The sequence below is a fragment of the Mirounga angustirostris genome, unplaced genomic scaffold, assembly GCF_029215605.1.
Source record: "Mirounga angustirostris isolate CCGP_5_RB_7025 unplaced genomic scaffold, mMirAng1.0.hap1 SCAF_6, whole genome shotgun sequence".
Taxonomy (NCBI): domain Eukaryota; kingdom Metazoa; phylum Chordata; class Mammalia; order Carnivora; family Phocidae; genus Mirounga; species Mirounga angustirostris.
In genome coordinates, this window is record NW_026991714.1 from 38,885,121 (window position 1) to 38,904,528 (window position 19,408).

Consider the following 19,408-nt stretch of genomic DNA (forward strand, 5'->3'; position numbering starts at 1 on the left):
ATAGTGAACCTCCACCACCATGTGGTCACTGCAAGGGGTCTTGGGCAGGGGTGGGGGTGCAAATAACCCCACACAGTACCAGACACAGTCCAGTCCTGGGTGTATACACAAGGCTTGCCTGTAGCAAAGGGGAATGGGTAGAGGAAGAAAACAGAGACATTGCTTTATTCCAGAATGATACAGCAAATGCACCAAAAATCAACCCAAACAACATACTCTCCTTCTCCTGCCCAAAACCATTTCAGATCAAAACAGTAGCTAAACTTGCCATTAAGAGAAATCTGACATCTTCAGTGTGGTTATAGTTTTCTAAATTCTCTCTCTGAACACGGTTCTAGTTTAAAGAACAAAAGCTTAAATTGAGCAGTAAAAATCATACAGGCTAACAGGGCACACATTTCACATCCTTTTCCCAGCACCCTGCACACACACATACACACACATACACACACACTTATTCTTCTATTTATTTTCCTCCACTATTCAGATTCATTGGCATCATCCTTCCCTCCCAGTGATGATCTACTCCATTGTCTTCTTGCCACACAATTCAATTCAAGACAATTGTTTCTTATCCACTGTGTGCCAGGCACTGAGCTTAGAGTCACCCGTTCTCAGAGTCATCTTGGAGCAGAGTCATCTTGGATTCTGCCTCTCAGGCACAGTATCTAATTGATCACAAAATCCCATCAATTCTACCTCTGAAATACCACCCAAATACTATCAGATGCACTTCCTGACTGCCCTCCCATGATTCGGGCCTTCATCATTTCTCACCTAGATATTGCAAGCAGCCTGGTGTGTCTTCCTGCTAGAGCATCAGTCCACTTCCACACTAGGGCAGCCAAAGATCCAGTCATGAACTAATAAGGCAAAGACCTTCAATGGCTCTGCATTATCTACAGAAAACAGCCTCAACTTTAGACAGCAGCCCTTAACAATTCCAAGTTTCAGGACTCCTGCCTTCTCCCTTGCCCCATCATACCTCCCCTAACAATAATTGGATCTTATTCATTATTGTATTCTTAGCATATAATACTAGGCCTGGCACAAAGCAGGCTCTTAGTAAATCCATACAAAATGATATGTGGCAAAGATGTTCGATGGATAGATGAAAGAGTAAATATATTGGTTTTCTCTTGCTGCTGTAACAAATTACCACCAACTTAGTGGTTGAAAACAATACAAAGTTATTCTATTATATTCTGGAAGTCAGAAGTCCAAAAGTGGGTCAGCAGGGCTGTGTTCCTTCTGGAGGCTCTAGGGAAGAATCTGTTTCCTTGACTCTTAGAGCTTCCAGAGTCTACCTTCATTTGTTGGCTTGTGGCCTCTTCTTCCATCTTCAAAGTACATCATTCCAAACTCTGCTCCCATCATCCCATATCCTTTTCTCTATATCTCAGACTTTGACATCCCTGCATCCCTCTTATAAGGACCTCTGTGATTATATCATTAGGTCCAGCTGGATAATCCATGATAATCTCCCCCATCTCAAGGTCCTTAACTCAATCACACCTGCAAGGTCCCTTTTGCCATTTCAGGTCACATATTCACAAGTTTGGAAGATTAGGACATGGTTGCCTTTTGGGTGGGGGTTGGGGATGGGTAGCATTATTCAGACTTTCATGGCGAATCAATAGATTTTTCTTTTTAATGCTGAGTGTCATAGCAATAGAAGCTGCTAGTGGAAGTTACAAAAAGCTGAGACTAAACTCTGCCCAGAAAGGCAAGGACAAGCTTCACCGAGGGAATGATGCTTCAGCTGAGCTTGAAGAAGATACAGGAGTTCCAAAGGGACAGAAAGGCAGCCCTTCTAAGCGCCAGAAACAGCATAACCAAAAGCACAGAGGCACAGGGATGGGAGCAGTGGGTTGACACGAGGGAAGCAAAGGCTCGAGTGGAGGAGGCAATGAGAGGGAGAGTGGACTGAAGGCAGGAGCTTACCTGCCAAGCTAATGAGTTTGGAGTTTCCTCTGAAGTATGTGGGGAATCATTATGGAAGCAAGCAGAGATAAGACATGATTACATCACATTCTAGAACAGCACTATCGAAGTAACCTTTCCGCAATGATGGAAATGCTCTCTATCTGTACTGTTTAGTAGGTAACCATTAGCCATTCGGGCTAATTATTAAGTATTTAAAATGTGGCTAGCCATGGACTGAACTAAAATTTTATTCTCCTTTTTAAAGACGTATTTATTTTTAGATTGAAAGAGAGAGCGTGGGGTGGGGGAGGAACAGAGGGAGAGGGCGAGAGAGGCTTAAGAAGATACCCCGCTGAGCACGGAGCCCAACGCAGGGCTCGATCTCAGGACCCTGAGATTGAAACCTGAGCTGAAACCAAGAGTTGGACGCTTAACTGACTGCACCACTCAGGCGCCCCAAGAACTGAATTTTAAATTTTACTTAATTTTAATTAAATAGCTATATGTGCCTAAAGGTTACTATGTTGGACAACACCTTTTTAGAAGGATCTAATGGAGAATAGATGGAAGGTGACTTGGAAGTGTGAGAGGCTGAGGGCAGGGAGCCCAGAAGGCATCGCCCCAGATGAAAAGTGGACACTGTCTGAACTAAAACCCGGGTGGCAGTGATAGTAACTGGTGGAGACAGCAGAGAAAATCATCAAATGTAGTGTTAGGGAGGTCAGACTGATGGAACTTAGGTGTAGCCACGTCTAGGATGAGTCTCAGTTCCTCGCTGAAATGGCTGGATGGTGCTCTTCATCGAGCAAAAGGAGCAAAGTTTAAAAGTTAAGATGATAATTTTAATTTGTTCACAGAACGAAGTTTGAGCCACCTATTAAATGGAGACATTCTAAAATAAATATGTCTGGAGCCCAAGAAAAGCAGACCGAGGCTGCAGGTAAAGGTCTGGGAAGTGTAGGCATGTTGGTGAGGGTTGAATCCCCGGGTGTGGATGATCTGGCCCAGGATGAGTCAATAGCATAGAAAAGCAGGCAGCAGAAGACGGAACTGCGGGAAGCGCTAGCATTTGAAGGACCAGCAAAGGCTGGGGAGAGTGAATGAATGTGCTATGAAGAAAAGCAGGAGAGAGTAGGGCCTTGGATTCTGAAGGAGGGAAGAGACTCCGGAAGGAAATAATCCGTTTTTCTTAGGGAGGCCAAATGTCATAATGACTGCAACACTGTCTGGGGCTTGGAGATGGGTGACCCAGCAAGAGCAGTTTCAGCAGAGTGGGGGTTGAGGATAATGGAAGCTCAAGGATTCATGGGTGGTTGTGAGGAAGACAGCAGGGGCACCCCTGTGGACCCCAAGTATTAACTCTTGTCTCAAAGAGCTTGACTGAGAAGGAAAACGAAGTAGACCAGCGGTTAGCAAGAAGCACAAGGGCAAAAGATAGGTGAGGTGAAATTTGTACCCATTTACATGAGGGAAAAAAAAGAAGACAAAGGCTTGAGGGAGAGGGGAGCTAAAAATACAGGAGAGAGAGGAAAAGGTGGTGGATAAAGCAGCCAGCTGTCCAAACCAAGCAGTCTAGTATTTCAGTTTTCCATTTGATAAAAGCAAACAAAAGCACAGACATATAGATTCCATTTTTTAAATCCCATTTAAAAAAGTAATTGTATGTGCATAAGTAGTACAGTGTAAATGTAAAATGTAACTACAACATAGATTTTTATCAACATGCTTTCCCCGTCAGACCATTTTTGGTCCACAAATTCAATTAAAGTGCATCTGGTATTTCTGTCAAAACCTCTGACACACCAGGGAATGACGGATGGAGCAAGGTCTCCGCATCTCAGAGAATGAGTCCCTCGCCATTGGCTGAGCAGAGGCCAGAGTGACCTTTCCAGAGGTGTCACAGGAGACTTTGTGGGAGTAAAGTTTCAAGAGTTAAAAGGCCAGGCCCACCCTGCTCCCTCAGGTCTCCATTGCTCTCCCACCACCACCTCCCTTCCACACACGTGCAAACCCTACTTTCCATCAGGGCGGGTGTCTCTGTCTGTTCTGGTGACTCAGTACCACAGACTGGATGGCTTATAGGCTACAGAAAATTGTTTCTCCCCGTTCTGGAGGTTGGAGTCCGAGACCAAGGTGCTGGCAGATTTGGAGTCTGGTGAGGGCCCTCTTACTGGCTCACAGATGGCTGGCTTCTCACTATATCTTCCCTTGGCAGAAGGGAGGAGGGAGCTCTGTGGGCTCTGGGAGAAGGGCACTAATCCCACTCATGAGGGCTCTGCCCTCCTGACTAATCCCTTCCCAAATGCCCCCCCTCCGGATACCATCACCCTGGGCATTAGTTTTCAACAGAGGAATTTTGGAGGGACATAAACATCTCGTCCTAGAGCCATGACATAGCACAGTTCTGGGCTCACCTCCCATCCTTCACCCTGATAGTCACCGGTAAGCTCAGAACTGTCTCCCAGAAGTGGCCTTTTTATGATCAGAGAGAAAGAAGCGGGAGGGAGCAAGAGAAAGTCAGGGAGAGAGAAGATGGAAATACAGAGATCCCTGCAAGAGGGAGTGTGAACGTAACACTCGCTATACTTGGATACTTAGGGGCACCTGGACACTTTGTTACCCATTGTGGATTTTGGCCTTGAGAGTAACAGGGACATACAGAGTCAAGTTAATGTAATACTGGGAGAGTGACTATAGGCCAGTACTTTGCCAGCTCTCTGAGGAAGAGGAGGACGAAAGAGGAAGGAGGAGAAGGAACAAGAAGAGAGCAGAGGGACGAAAGAGAAGGTGGAGGGGAGGCTGCAAAAAAGGCCAATGCAACAATGTTTTGCTATACTCTCTAAATTCTTCACATATGCCCTTATCGTCGGCCCACACTCCCCATCAAATGCTGGGGTTGAAAATCTGTTCAATGTTAATGTGACTCTGGTGGAAGATTTTCTTCTCTTTATTGGCACTCCTAATGGTGGCAGCCTGGCCCTGTTTATTCATTAATGCCTGGAAGTCAATACTGAAGTAAAAGACAGAAGACTAGCAATGACAGAGCCAACATTTATTCCTGTGTCTCCAAGGAAGGGAGAACTTTCAAGACAGCCCAGATCTCTTTGTACCAGAAGCTAAACAATAATAAACAAACAAACAAACAAACAAACTTCCAACTGGACAAGTCATGTTCAGACAACGAAAATGTGGCTTGGAGATGCTAAATGAATTGCCCAAAGGAATAAACTGGAGCCCAGGTCCCCTGACTCCTCATCTAGTTCCCTTTCCACTGCCTCTGCGGTTTTCAGGTTCTGTTCCCTGGAGGAGTCATGGAGAAAAGGGTTGGGTGGGAGGAAGCCTGGTGGAGTGGACAGACTGTGTTTCCCCCACCCTTTCAACCACATTCAATCACAGCAATTCCTGTTTATACGACACACACATGCGCGCGAGCTCATGCATGAGCACACACGGGGCTTCTGTATAGTATTTCCTTTGAAGAAAATTTAAACTACTGCTTTACAATCACATTTATATTTACATCTTAGGTATAAGAAGCCAGGCCCTATCCTAAAGACTCATTGTCAAACATAGAAGGCTTTTTTCAATATGAACATGGTATGAAACTAATGAGGCACCTAACTGAATGGGGGAGATGGGTGGGAAAAAAGTTCAGGAGGATTCTTTCACTAGGAAGTGTAGGATGGTGGTTCTCAAACTTTTTTGTGCATTGAAATCACCTGGAGAGCCTGTTAAAGCACAGATTGTTGGGGTCCATGCCTGAGATTCTGATTCCGAAAGTATGGGATGGAGCCCAAGAATTTTCATCTCTAACAAGTTCCTAGATGCTGCTGATACTGCCAGTCTAGGGACCACACAGGGAATCACTGGGGAGAGTCCAGACTGTTGAATAGGAGTAGGTTCTACATGAGGTCCTCATAATGTTTCAAACTAATCTTTTGGAGAAGCAAGAAGGACTTCTTTCTGAGGCACTACTATTCAATCAGTGAAAATAGTATCTAGAGCTTTCTAAGACATAGAAAATGTTTATGCTATATATTGAATTTAAAAAGAATATGATTTCAATGAGAAAAAATAGAAAAAAACCCTGAAGTGTGCTAATTGTTTTCCCTGCTGCATAAAACAGACATTATTTGATCTCCAGACATTATGTAGACATGGTAGTTGGTGGTTGATGTGAGAACAAATGCTTATATCTATATGTATATTGGAGCTACTCATCCATTTAAAAACCATTCATAAACACTGGGGTTTAGGGTGGAAATAAATCCCTATTTATATGCATATGAGTGTCATGTGCGCTCATTCCTTCCACAAATATTTATAAATGCCTACCAGATGCCAGGCACTGTGCCAGGCACTAGGGAAAAGACACGTTCGTTGCCTTCAGTCCAGTGAAAGAAACAGGAAGTGAGATAAGAGCTAATGGAAGCATATGGAAAATTCTATGGGGGAGGAACCATTTGGTTTGACTGATATTCAGATCCGTTTCGGACAATTTAAGTTTGGGCTTGTGGAATATCCAGGGAGAGATATGAAGTAAAAGCTGGAAATATGTGTCTGTAACTCATGAGGAAAACCTGGGTTGGAGATGAGATTGAGAATCTCTAATTCTGGGTATAAATGATTTCTCCATGAAAATGAGTGAAGTATGAGAAAAGGAGTATCAACTAGAGGAGGAGTAGCCAGTAAAGAAGACTGGGAGGTTGACCTTGGGCTAATAGAAATGTAGATAAGGTAATGTATAAAATTAAGGACACTTTAATATTTCTGTTTTAAACAATAATGACTTATTTGCTTGAAATAAGATTTCTTTAGTAATTTCATCAATCTGCCCCTGCAGGAAAGAGGGGATATGCTGAGTGACTCATAACATGTCTTATACTTCCTGGTTAGAATCCAATCTTGCTCAGTATTTTCATATAAATCATGGTGCCTTATTTAAATAAACAAAGATTATCCTCACAAATATAGCTCAAAACCCTAGTTAGTAATGTTTCTAATAGTTTCTCCTTAAGGCCATTAGCTTTTAATCGCTGAGTCATATACATACACAGTATTGGTTATGTGCAGAAACAAGTCAATTTTTATTATTGGTGAGCGAGCAAATGTATGATGTCATCTCATATACATGTGCACACATGCGCACGTGCACGCACACACACACACACACACACACACTATCTTTCTCCCCCTTCCCTAAACCTCACTTCTCCTTCTTGGCTGTCTTTAAGGTACAATTACAACACTATGAATGTCACATTTCTAGTTACAGTTGTCATGAGCTTTTAAAAATTTAAATAAAAATCATTACTCAACCCATGGCTTAATAATCAACTCAATATACATTTAATAAGCACTTTTGTTCACGCTGACACAATTGTGGGTTAGGTGACTCTCCCTGCACCAACTGAACTTATTGAGCAATAAGTAAGTCTTTTTATGATCAGAGAACATCGGCTCTCTAGTTATTTATGTGTGTGTGTGTGTATATATATATGACCTTATTTAAAATGTGCAGATGATGTTGTTTGGGGCTTTTTTATTACATATAAATTATATAAAAATACAATTTCAGGTTATCATTTTGATCATTGTACAAGCTATATATATGTAAAATCATAGATAAGAATGTAAGATTTGTAGGTTTGGGGGTGAAAGGTTTGACTACAAAGAAACAGCACAAGGGATTGTTGAGGGTGATGGAACCATGCGGTATCTTGATTGTGGTGATGCTTCCACAACTCCGCATTTGTCAAAACTATAGAACTCGAAACTCCAAAGAATTTTACTATATGTAAATGTAAGAATAAAACAAAATTTTTAAAATGTTGATCCATAATAATTACTACTTCAAAGGGTGTTATTTAAAATAAATTCGACTTGTCACTTTTTGGTTAAACCATTTACACACACACACTTCTCTGTGTAGAACTTCCAGACAAAGTTATTTATTTGCTTGTAATCTTACTCCAGGGGAATTCGGTTGACTTTCCCAAGATACAATGGAAGGTGGCTGTTCAACCCTTTTTGCCCGTGGTGCCTCAAATTTCTACTCGTTCGTTAAGAGAACCCTCCAGAGACAGATGTATTACAGCATTTTGAGAACAATATTCACACCCATTGCTGGAGAGTGAAAAACGATAGCTGAAGGTTCAGCTCTGTGAAACAATTTAGCGGCTAAATGTGTTACTTAGGAACTAAATCCAAGCAGGTACTTGGAAAGAAGCAATTCGAAATGGTGACAAACACCTCCCACGGTATATGCATATTAAGACTTGTGCTCAGGTCTCCATGCGGCTTCTGAGCACAAGTAGATTCCAACTCCGCATCTCTCACACACTCTGTTACCTCATGGCCGTCCCTTGTGGGTGATGGATGCTAGCGTTCACAGAACAGCGTGCTGATGCATTTTTTCCTGCCATTGTATGTAACATGTTTTCTAATTCTTTTGCTCTATTCAGCATTTGACCCCAACGATAGGGGATTATGGTATTAACTCTCTACCCAGCACACATTCTTTACCGACTCTCACTAAATACTGTAAGCCTGTGGCAGAGAGGAATAAAAGTGAAAGCATACCGTCTGGTCTTAAGCTGAGCACACAGAGGGTCGTGATCCAATTGGAAGGGAAGCAGAATTTTTAAAAAGAAAGAGGTTTGACCAAATTTTAATCCTTGTCATTTTCATTTCTCTTACCCTGTGGATTTGGGTGATTTTATTTACACTGTCAGCTTGAGCCTAGGGATTGGAAATCAGGCTTTTATGGAGATTATTAAAAGTACATAGAGTACACTAAAGGTTGGGCTCACTGATATATGCTGCTAAAAATATGAATGTGAATGCCCTGGTATTAGATGCCACTGGCGTACATTTCATCCTCCTTAGAAGGTTATTCTTGGGAGCTGGACCTGGTGCGATGGTAATGAGATGCAGGCTGTCAGGATATTTCTAATAGGTAGCAAATGACCAGGGATGGAGGTGAATTAGCATTACTCAGATGAGAAGGTAGCTCTTTATACCATTAATGCCAATGCAAAGTAAAAGAGAGGGCATTGCAAAATAGGGGGAGAAGGAGGGCAGGGTTAAAGCTTCAAGGATTTATCGATGGGTTGGACGGGCCGCAATGTCACCCAAGTCCCTAGGCTGGGTTTTCGTTGGCATGAACTTCTCAGATGCATCGCTAGTGACTTTGAGTTAGGTAATGTCATGTAGGCCTAGGTTACGAAGATAAAGCCCTAGACCTCAGCCACAGTCTTTAAGATCTCAGCAGATAAAAATGAAATGGCTTACCCAATCACAAAATACTAGAAGCATTCAATGCCGTGGTCTCGGGTTTGCTGGAGGGTATTTGAAAATGTTATTACAATGCTGTAGGGTTCCATAAACCGGGGTTAATGTGAGATGATACAGCATACGAGAATGATGATGTGAAAGAGGCCACACGAAGGCTTCCTGAGAACCTTTATAACGACAGGATGTTTCACATTGAGAGAGCCCTGGACCTGACCATGCGGCAGCAGGTCTGATCTTCAAGAGCAGTGGACAAAATATGAGGCGGCTAAATTCTACCTTGAACCATATCTGAAAGAAGTTATTCAGGAAAGAAAAAGGAGAGAAGAATGGGCAAAGAAATAATCATGGAATGGAAATCTGCGGTTGCCTCTGCCTTCAAATATTTTTAAGTTGGGTAAACCTGAAATGTACAATTTAGAATGGTTTGAGCTGCAAATGTATTACTTTAAAAGATTTTTTAAATTTCATTTATTTATTTGAGAGAGAGAGAGAGAGCACAAGCAGGGGGAGGGGCAGGCAGAGGGAGAAGCAGACTCCCCGCTGAGCAGGGAGCCCGACTCGGGACTTGACCCCAGGACCCCGGGACCATGACCTGAGCAGAAGGCAGACACTCAGCCAACTGAGCTACCCAGGTGTCCCTGTATTACTTTAAATAAATGTTTATTGTAATGATAAACAAAACAAAACAAAACACTAGAAGCATTCATGCTTCAATGAGGCAGGTTTAGGATCTCAAAGACATAGAAGTACTACTTGACAAAGTAGCTGTCTATGTGGGACTCATGTCCTTGCAAGGTTATAGATTATAATGATCTCTATAGGCTTAAGAGGGTTTTTAGAGAACTGGATGCCTCACAGCTTGGTGATGGACCACCAGGAGAAAATGGGGTATCTGAGGCACTTACTGCCAATCAAGGGGGCCGATGGCATTCCCAAGCCTACTGCATGGCCTCCTTGGGTGGCACTGATAGATGGAGAGTCACTACCATGCTGAAGCTGTAAAGTGTGTTCCACAAGTAGAAATGGGGAGGAAGGCAGATGGCAGGAAGCAACTGATCAAGCGTTTATTTCACTTGGAGCTCTCAGGGTAAGGACTGAGGTTCAAAACTCTTTGCCATGTCCTAGATGCCTATGTACAAATGAAAGTGTGCTATCCTGCCATAGAAAAAGGTACGATCCAAAAAATATCCAGGCCATTGAGAAGGGACTACTGTGATAGGTGGTCCTCCAATGTCTTCACTGTTTGAACCCTTAGTTCTGAACCACTGGTCCTTACTCACTTACATTCTACATCCTGACTGGGCCTCAGGTCTGGTGATTGGTTTTCCTTTTGAGAGCCTTACCCACTCACCCCCCAAACCAGCCACCCTCTGACTAAAATGTTTATTTCCTTCTTAAGCTTTGATCCCTATTCCTGCTCAGGCTGGGCTGCCTTCATGCACGCTGAGTAAACACGTCCACCTGGTCTGGATGGCCACATGGCCCCTCTCCCTGTCAATGTGTCCCCATGCCCTGAGAGTGGCTCTCCCTCCCGGTGTACCACCAACAGGTAGGATCTGTCTGAGGATACCAGTCAACTGCCACAGAAAGAAGTAAAATGGGTCCTTTAATGGGATGACAATATAAACAGCTGTGGACCATGGCCCATACCACCCCACCCATCCTTCATTAACTGTCTTTGTAAAATATAAACATATATAGTATGGTCTTTGTATATTTTTTTCAAATCAGGTTTCATATATTTTATTTACCATATGTGCATAACAATTCCTCAAGACAGAAAGGATAAATATGAGTTCTCTCTTGGGTACAACAGTATGAGTAAGATAAAGACAAGTCAAGTGACTTGGCCCATATTACATAGCAAGGAAATAATAGAGCATTCTATAGGGCAACCCTCCTGGTCAGTGTGTGATCTGCTACCTACACTCCCTTGGGCTGAGATCCTCTGGAGAACAGGATCAAATCCACGTGGTCACTCTGTATGGAAACTAATAAATAATTTTGATGGTAGGATGATACATTTGAGGATGATGATGAGAATGATAAATATGTTTTCCATCTCCAAGTGTAGAAATCAATTTCATTTTCCTGACTTGCATATCTGCATGCCTTCAGACTAATTGTTACTTCTACTTAGAATGCCTTCCACCTGCCCTATTTGCCTAGAAAATCCCTCTTCATCCCTTAGAACCTGATACACATGTAACCTCCTCTGTGAGGTCTGTACCTCTCACTGCCCCACCCAACCTCCATACAGAATGAACTATGTCATATGTTAATGGTGTGACACTTACAGTATAATTCTTGATGTCATTATCTGTTTATCTATATGTTTCTCCACCAGATTATGGACAAGACCTGGAACAACGTTTCATTCCTTTTTGCCTTCCAGTCTCTGTCACGGTGCCTGACAAGTTATAGATACTCAAAATGTATTTTTTGAACAATGATGATGATGGTGATGATGATGATGATGGGGTAGGAGGATGATTTCACTCCTTTCAAGAGAAATGAAGAGCTCTTCCAGCTCTAGTGTATTAGTTAAGGTAATCAATCCAGGCTGCTATAAAAGACAATTTCCAAATATGAGTACTAGAACCTGGTACAAGGCTATTACTTACTCATGAACATCTGGTGTAGGTTGGGCTCCTTCCATTGTGTGGTTGTCCATCTTTCAGTCCTTTGCTTCCAGCTATTCAGATGAAAGAAAAACAAGACGTACAAGATTTTAATACAGGTGGCCTTGAAGTAACAATCATCTGCCCATATTCCACTGAGCAAAGCTCAGGATCACATGGCCCATCTAACTTCAAGGCAGCCTGGGAGATGTAGCCTTCCTTGTGTCCAAGAAAAACCCCAAATGGTGAACACTGAAAGATTTTTGCCATAGTCTGCCCTTCTGTACATGCAATATCCATTATACTCTTCCTTTCACTCACAGAGCACACTCACCTCACCAGTCAAGATCCCATCCAGTCACCGCCTTCAAATCAATGTCCAGAATACTTGGGTATTCACCATCAGTCTTCACCATCAGTCTGATACAGTACCTCTAGGTATGGTAGCCCACATATTAAAAAAGACAAGTTATCTACTTCTCAACTTCCCCACAATCACAACCCATTTATAATGGAAAAGAACAACAAATAATCTGTTCGAAAAGGGAAAGAATGGACAACATGCAGCATTATGGTCCACAGTCATACTAAAACCCTTCTGGGTCAGCACTGTGATGTCCATACCCTCCGTACATGGTGGATGTGTGTGGAGTTTGCTCTAGAAAGGATTCCCTTCTTTGTTCTTCTCCTTGGCCACATGTGAAGTGAGTTTGGGGGAACACCCTTCATTCAAAACAGTGACACTTTAAAAGCTTGACTTCTGCTCAGTCTGGAATGGGTTGGGAACTTAGGAATTATTATTTTTTTTTTAAGATTTTTTTTTTTTATTTATTTGACAGAGAGACACAGCGAGAGAGGGAACACAAGCAGAGGGAGTGGGAGAGGGAGAAGCAGGCTTCCCGCGGAGCAGGGAGCCCAATGCGGGGCTCGATCCCAGGATCCTGGGATCATGACCCGAGCCAAAGGCAGACGCTTAACGACTGAGCCACCCAGGCGCCCCAACTTAGGAATTATTTTAAGCCTTGAACAAGGAAGGATTTTTTAGGTGTAGGCCCCTGGATTCTTTGGTAATGCAATCCTCAAAAACTTAGAAGGCATAGGATATATCTGCTTCCATTCAGGTCCATGTGCCAGCAACCATACCCAGTTATTTTCTAGACATTGTTATCAAATCTAGATTTTTTCTTTGCATCTTCTCCTCCATGCCTTTCTTTCTCTTAATATAATTATCTAAAGGCATTAAGGCTCTCAGAAATAATAGATGGGAAGGCCATACCGTTGATTTGATTTTTGTCTCAAATAATTCCATTCAATTGAGAACTTTTACTAGATACTTATCACTTAAAGCCCTTCTTGGTACCATGGCTTACTGTGTGAATCTAAAATAAATTTATTTCTTCCAATCGTACAGCCCAAATTTCTGGATTCTGTATTCTATTTCTGCTTGCAAACTCATGGTGCTTTCCTGAGTCATCTCCTTCTTGTAATACACATCTTTCTTGTGATACCAAAAACACTGCTGAAATTCTGTTTTTAACCGTTTCCCCTAAATGTATAAACTGTGCATGTTGGCTATCTTCTAACTAATAGCAGGCAATAGTTATACTAAATGATTTGTCACTGCATAACCTGAATTTCTGTCTTCCGTTTTCTGATATTAGCTGCCTTTCTGCCTGATGCTGAACTACTAAACAAATGATACATATTTAAAAGAGCATAACAGTCAAGGAATATGATTTGGTTATGCGAACACCCCACTTCCGGTACCAGTTTCTATATCAGAGCCATAAATACCTGTTACTATAACTCTCTCAGTGGTCTCACACGTAAGTTCATTTCTCCCTCACATCCACCATGTACGGAGGGTATGGACATCACAGTGCTGACCCAGAAGGGTTTTAGTATGACTGTGGACCATAATGCTGCATGTTGTCCATTCTTTCCCTTTTCGAACGGATTATTTGTTGTTCTTTTCCATTATAAATGGGTTGTGATTGTGGGGAAGTTGAGAAGTAGATAACTTGTCTTTTTTAATATGTGGGCTACCATACCTAGAGGTACTGTATCAGACTGATGGTGAAGACTGATGGTGAATACCCTCCCTCATGCCACTGTCAATGCAACTTTGGTAGCTCTCCTTGGAGGCTCTCTTCCAAGTGGTGACTCAGGAACCCACACTCCTTCCATTCTGTGATGCCAGAATCTTAAACCAGTGGCAACTGAACACTGTGGGAGGGGAAGGGAAGCCCGAATACTGTTTAAGATGTTTTTAAGGGGCAGGGCTACAAGTGGCATATATTCTTCTGTCCTATTTTTTTTGGCCAGAACCGGTCACATGACCCCAACCTAGCAAGGAGGAAATAAAATGTTCCCATGTGCTCAGGAACAGAAAATGGGATTGATGAGCTTTGAGCTCTCCTTCCTGTGTGATAATGTGTCATTATTTGTAATGTTTCATTGACTCCTTACTGATGACTGACCAAACTGAGAAGAGATTACCTTTCTTTTCTCAGTCACCAACAAGACGGCCATTATTGGACAATAAAGACATCTTGTTTTTATATTAAAAATGCAGGTTCAAAACACTTTAAAATTACTTATGAAGAATTTAAGACAAGTATAATTTTCTTCCCACTTAACAAACAATATAAAATTAAAACAGTAAGAGGTGTCACGAGACCCACTGTGAATCATCCAACAAGCTACCAGAACTTTGGCTTTGAAAGATGACCTTCTGGGGCACCTGGGTGGCTCAGTCGTTAAGCGTCTGCCTTTGGCTCGGGTCATGATCCCAGGGTCCTGGGATCGAGCCCCGCATCGGGCTCCCTGCTCCACGGGAAGCCTGCTTCTCCCTCTCCCACTCCCCCTGCTTGTGTTCCCTCTCTTGCTGTGTCTCTCTCTGTCAAATAAATAAATAAAATCTTAAAAAAAAAAAAAGAAAGATGACCTTCTCCAACCAAATCTGTATAACACAAGCAATTACTGTGTAAACTGGCCATAAATGACAATTAGTCATGACCATGCAGGTCCCCACGATGGAGATGGCTTAGTGTAAGTGAGCTGGTTATCCACACACTCTAGTCAGACTCACCAGTCACCCAACTCCCTCTTCTTTGAAAGGCACACCTCAGTCCAAGGGGGCAGAGGACCTGACCTGCCAGCAAGTAGTAATCAGTGCAGTAGTAGAGTGGAAAGAGCAAGGGTTTGAGTGAAAGAGATCTAGGGTCTTCCATTGGTTGTATGTCCTGAGCAAGTAATTTGAACATCTCTGAAACTCAGTTCCCTCATTTCTCATCTGTGAAATGGAGGATAATATATCTAACCTGTATAATAGTGTGAACATCTCACACAAACACACACACACACACACAGCATGGCTGATACTCAGACCATATGAATTGGTAGCAGTATCCTCAATGGTCAGTGTTTATACTATATTAGATACTGACAATTTTAATATTATCCCTGAGTGTACTAAATAAGTCTACACCTACCTCTTTATTTATTTATGCCTACAATAGGCCTATAATTTTTCTAGGCATTATGGAAGATACAAAGAAATTTAATTTAAGACAGGCCCCAACCTCAATTTAGTTTTGAGGCAACTATGTAAGGGTAACTAGAAGTGTCGTAGGAACTCAGAGAAGGAATTCATGTGAGAATTGGCTGGATGAGTCAAACAAGGTTCCATGAAGAAGGTGATCCCATGAGTTTGGAGGGTGCCAGAGGAAAGGAAGTGTTTCTGCAAAAAGCTTGGTGGAGAACACTGAGGAGACCAGTCAGACAGGAGAGGAGAACAACTAAAGAGAAATGAACTTTATCACCAGAGATGTACATTCATTCTGAGTAAAATGATGCTTAATTTTTAAACGAAAAAGGGCAAAATCCCAGTCCCAAAAGGATCATTGTTTCCAGAAGGCAGTGATGTGGACACAGTTATAACAGATTCTATTAACTGCTAAATTTGTACACAGAGGAAAACTTAAAAATGTATATCTTTTGTGAGATTTTGATAAGGTATGATGTATTTGGTGTTTTTCCAATGCAATAATCCTTATCTTTCTATTTCCCTTCTCAAATGTTCTCTTTTTCTACTCCATACGTGATACTACAACAGAGACATGGCAAGTACCTAGGACAGTGGGTTGGCACATAGCAGGCGCCCAGTGAATATTGGTTAAACGTTAATTTGTTTGATAAAGTTCTGAAAAAGTTTTGCTCAGCAGAATTGCAGCTTTTTGTAGTCTTCAAATCAGGCCAAGTGAGTAGAAGTTCACCTCCTTAAAAAAGAGATAAAGAAGACTGCTGATCAATTCTTACAATAATTGATATGAATCCATAAGGAAGGAAATTAGTAGATGTTTCGATGAAATCTAGTGATCAGAAAGGCAGACAGCCTAGGAAAAGCCCTCTTTGGAAGTTTTAACATAGTCATTGTCTAAATGCCCACTTTTCCAGGCTCAGCACACACTGGTGATACGCTTACAGCTTTGATGGGTCATTCAGCAAAGCACCTTCCTTCCCTAAAGCTTCCCTTAAGGTCCCCTTAAGTAGCTGGATGGCTTAAAACAACCAGGGTGGGTAATCTCCAATACCTAACAGGTATCATTTTTTAAGTTAAAGTGATATAATTTCCCTCTTCCTTTAAATCATGATTCCTTATGATTTCCATCCATCAAATCTATGGTTCCCAGTTTTTAAGTGATAGACAAAATACCAGTAAGAAAAAGAAAGTCATTGCCCAAAATTTATCAAATTAGTATTTCCTTTTGTGTGTGTGAGTGCTTAATAAAATGATCATTTTGAAAGCTAAGCTTTGAGAAAAAGGGACTTCTAAATTTCAAAAGTTCCCTTTATGTATGTAAGCAAAGCTGTACTTGATGTAACAATATGGAATTTTACGGGAGTAAAGATTTTAGAATATGACACAAGGGGCATTCTTACCTGCTTGGGGAGAAAATTTGAAGTTGTTCTGTACCAGGGAGGAAGAAGAAGTGGAAAATGCGAAAAAAAAAAAAGGAAACAAGCAGGTACATATATCCCTGATTTTTCATGACCCGCACTAGGAACTCCCCAGAGCAATGTGAACATAGCAGGAGAATTTCAGTCCTGCTCGCCCCTCCCCCCAATGCCTGCATGTGTATTGAAACCTCAACAATATGGTAGGTTAACCTGGTTGAGGGAGTTGTTGAGGTGCCCTGGCTTCCCAAGGTTTGTACTCGGTATACATGGAATCCAGAAGTTCCCATAAGGTCCTGTGAAACAATACAGTGGTACTGAGAGGCCAGAGGACATGCAAGGATCTGGAGTAGGAACAAGACGGCCACAGAGTGCAAGGACTCCACCACTAGAGGCAAATGACCAGGACCATGGGCAGGATTAAATGCAAATCCCAAAAGACCAGATGAAAGAGCTATTCCTTTGTGGCCACCAGCCCAGTGTACTCAGGGAACAGACCAAACCTATCTTGCAGCAAAGACTAGCAAGGACTTAGAGGGAACAAGCCAACCCAAGCTTCCCTCCCCACCCACAGGACAGCCTCCTCCCAAGCCCAAATGCTGTCCATAGCTGGCAGGTGGGAGGGGAGAAGAAAAGCCCTAAAAGACTGACATTGACCCCAAAGAGGCTATTGTTAATGTGAGAAAGGGTTGCCTTTAGTTGTCAATTTTAAGTCGCATCTTGTGCACCTCCACTTTCCCATAAGAAAGGGACAAGGGATCAGAGCAAAATGAAAAATTACATCAAAAAGTAACATGCTCTATGCTTTTAACTCAGCTGAGTGTAGTGCATGTGATTTTTAACCCGGACTCTATTAATGATGCAAAGTTGCTGGTCAAAATGCCCAGAAGCCCTGCCCATGCTTTAAGTGATATAATGCAGGTGAATAGAAATACATGTAATGTCATCTAAATTATATAGTTTTATAAGGCTTTTCATCTATTATTAAATTATAAAATTTGGGGGGGTTATATCATAAGTCCACTTGGAGGGAAAAAAATTCAGTCACTACATTTCCACCTAAAAATTTATTTCTTTACCATAGATGGAGAGAACAGAGGCATTCCTTATTTTATTGCACTTTTTTTTTGCAAATATTTCATCCTTTACAGATTGAGAGTTTGTGGCAATTCTATATAGAGCAAGTCCATCGGTGCCATTTTTCCAACAGCATTTGCTCACTTCGTGTCTCTGTGTCACGTTTTGGTTATCCTCACAATATTTCAAACTTTTTCATCATTATTATCTTCGTTATGGTGATCTGTGATCAGGGATCTTTGACATTACTATTGTAATTGTTTTGGGGTGCCATGATCCACTCCCATATAAGACAGTAAATCTAAGAGACAAATCTTACGTGTGTTCTGGCTGCTCCACCAACCAGCCATTCCGCAGCTCTCTCCTTCTCCTCAGTCCTCCTTATTCTCAGAGCCACAACAGTTTTGAAATTAGGCCAGTTAGTAACCCTGCAATGGCCTCTAAGTGTTCAATTGCAAGGCAGATTCGCAGGTCTCTCACTTTAAATCAAAAGGTAGAAATGATGAAGCTTAGTGAGGAAGGCATGTTGAAAGCTGGGATGGGCTGAACGCGAGGCCTCTTGCACTGAACGGTTAGCCAGGTCGTGAATGCCAAGGACAAGTTCTTGGAGGAAATTGAAAGTGCTACTCCAGTGAACACACAAATGGTAAGAAAGCAAAACAGCCTTACTGCTGATATGGAGAAAGTGTTAGTGGTCTGGATAGGAGATCAAACCAGCCACAACCTTCCCTGAAGTCAAAGCCTAATCCAAAGCAATGCTCCTACTCTCTTTAATTCTATGCAGGCCGAGAGAGGTGAGGAAGCTGCAGAAGAAAAGTCTGAAGCTAGCAGAGGTTGGTTCATGAGGTTTAAGGAAAGAAGCCGTCTCCATACATAACAGTGCAAGGTGAAGCGGCAAGTGCTGATGGAGAAGCTGCAGCAAGTTATCCAGAAGATCTAGCTAAGAGAATTCCTGAAGGGGGCTACGTTAACAACAGATTCTCAAGGTAGGCAGAACAGCCTTCTCTTGGAAGAAGATGCCTCCTAGAACTTTCATAGCTAGAGAGAAAATCAATGCCTGTCTTCAAAGCTTCAAAGCATAGGCTGACCCTTGTTAGAAGCTAATGCAGCTGGTGACTTTCTCTTAAAGCCGGTGCTTATGTACTATTCTGAAAATTCTAGGACCCTTAAGAATGATGCTAAATCTACTCTGCCTGTGCTCTAGAAATGGAACAACAAAGCCTGGATGACAGCACATCTGTTTACAAATCATTTACTGAATATTTTAAGCCCACTGTTGAGACCTACTGCCCAGAAAACAGATTCCTTTCAAAAGATTACTGCTTATTGGCCATGCACCTGCTCACCCAAGAGCTCTGCTGGAGAGGTACAATGAGATTAATGTTATTGTCATGCCTGCTAACACAACATCCATTCTGCAGAGGTCAGAGGACATGCAAGGATCTGGATTTGGAACAAGATGGCCACTAATCAAGGAGTAATTTCGACTTTTAAGTCTTATCATTTAAGAAATACATTTCATAAGGCTG

General features: G+C 42.1%; 2 pseudogenes; one reads left to right on the top strand and one right to left on the bottom strand.

Moving 5' to 3' along the window:
• LOC135364818 (tigger transposable element-derived protein 1-like) overlaps positions 1-19,408 on the bottom strand; it is an 83,914-nt pseudogene that overhangs the window by 15,191 nt on the left and 49,315 nt on the right.
• On the top strand, positions 9,273-9,564 carry LOC123845687 (cytochrome b-c1 complex subunit 7-like; annotated as a pseudogene).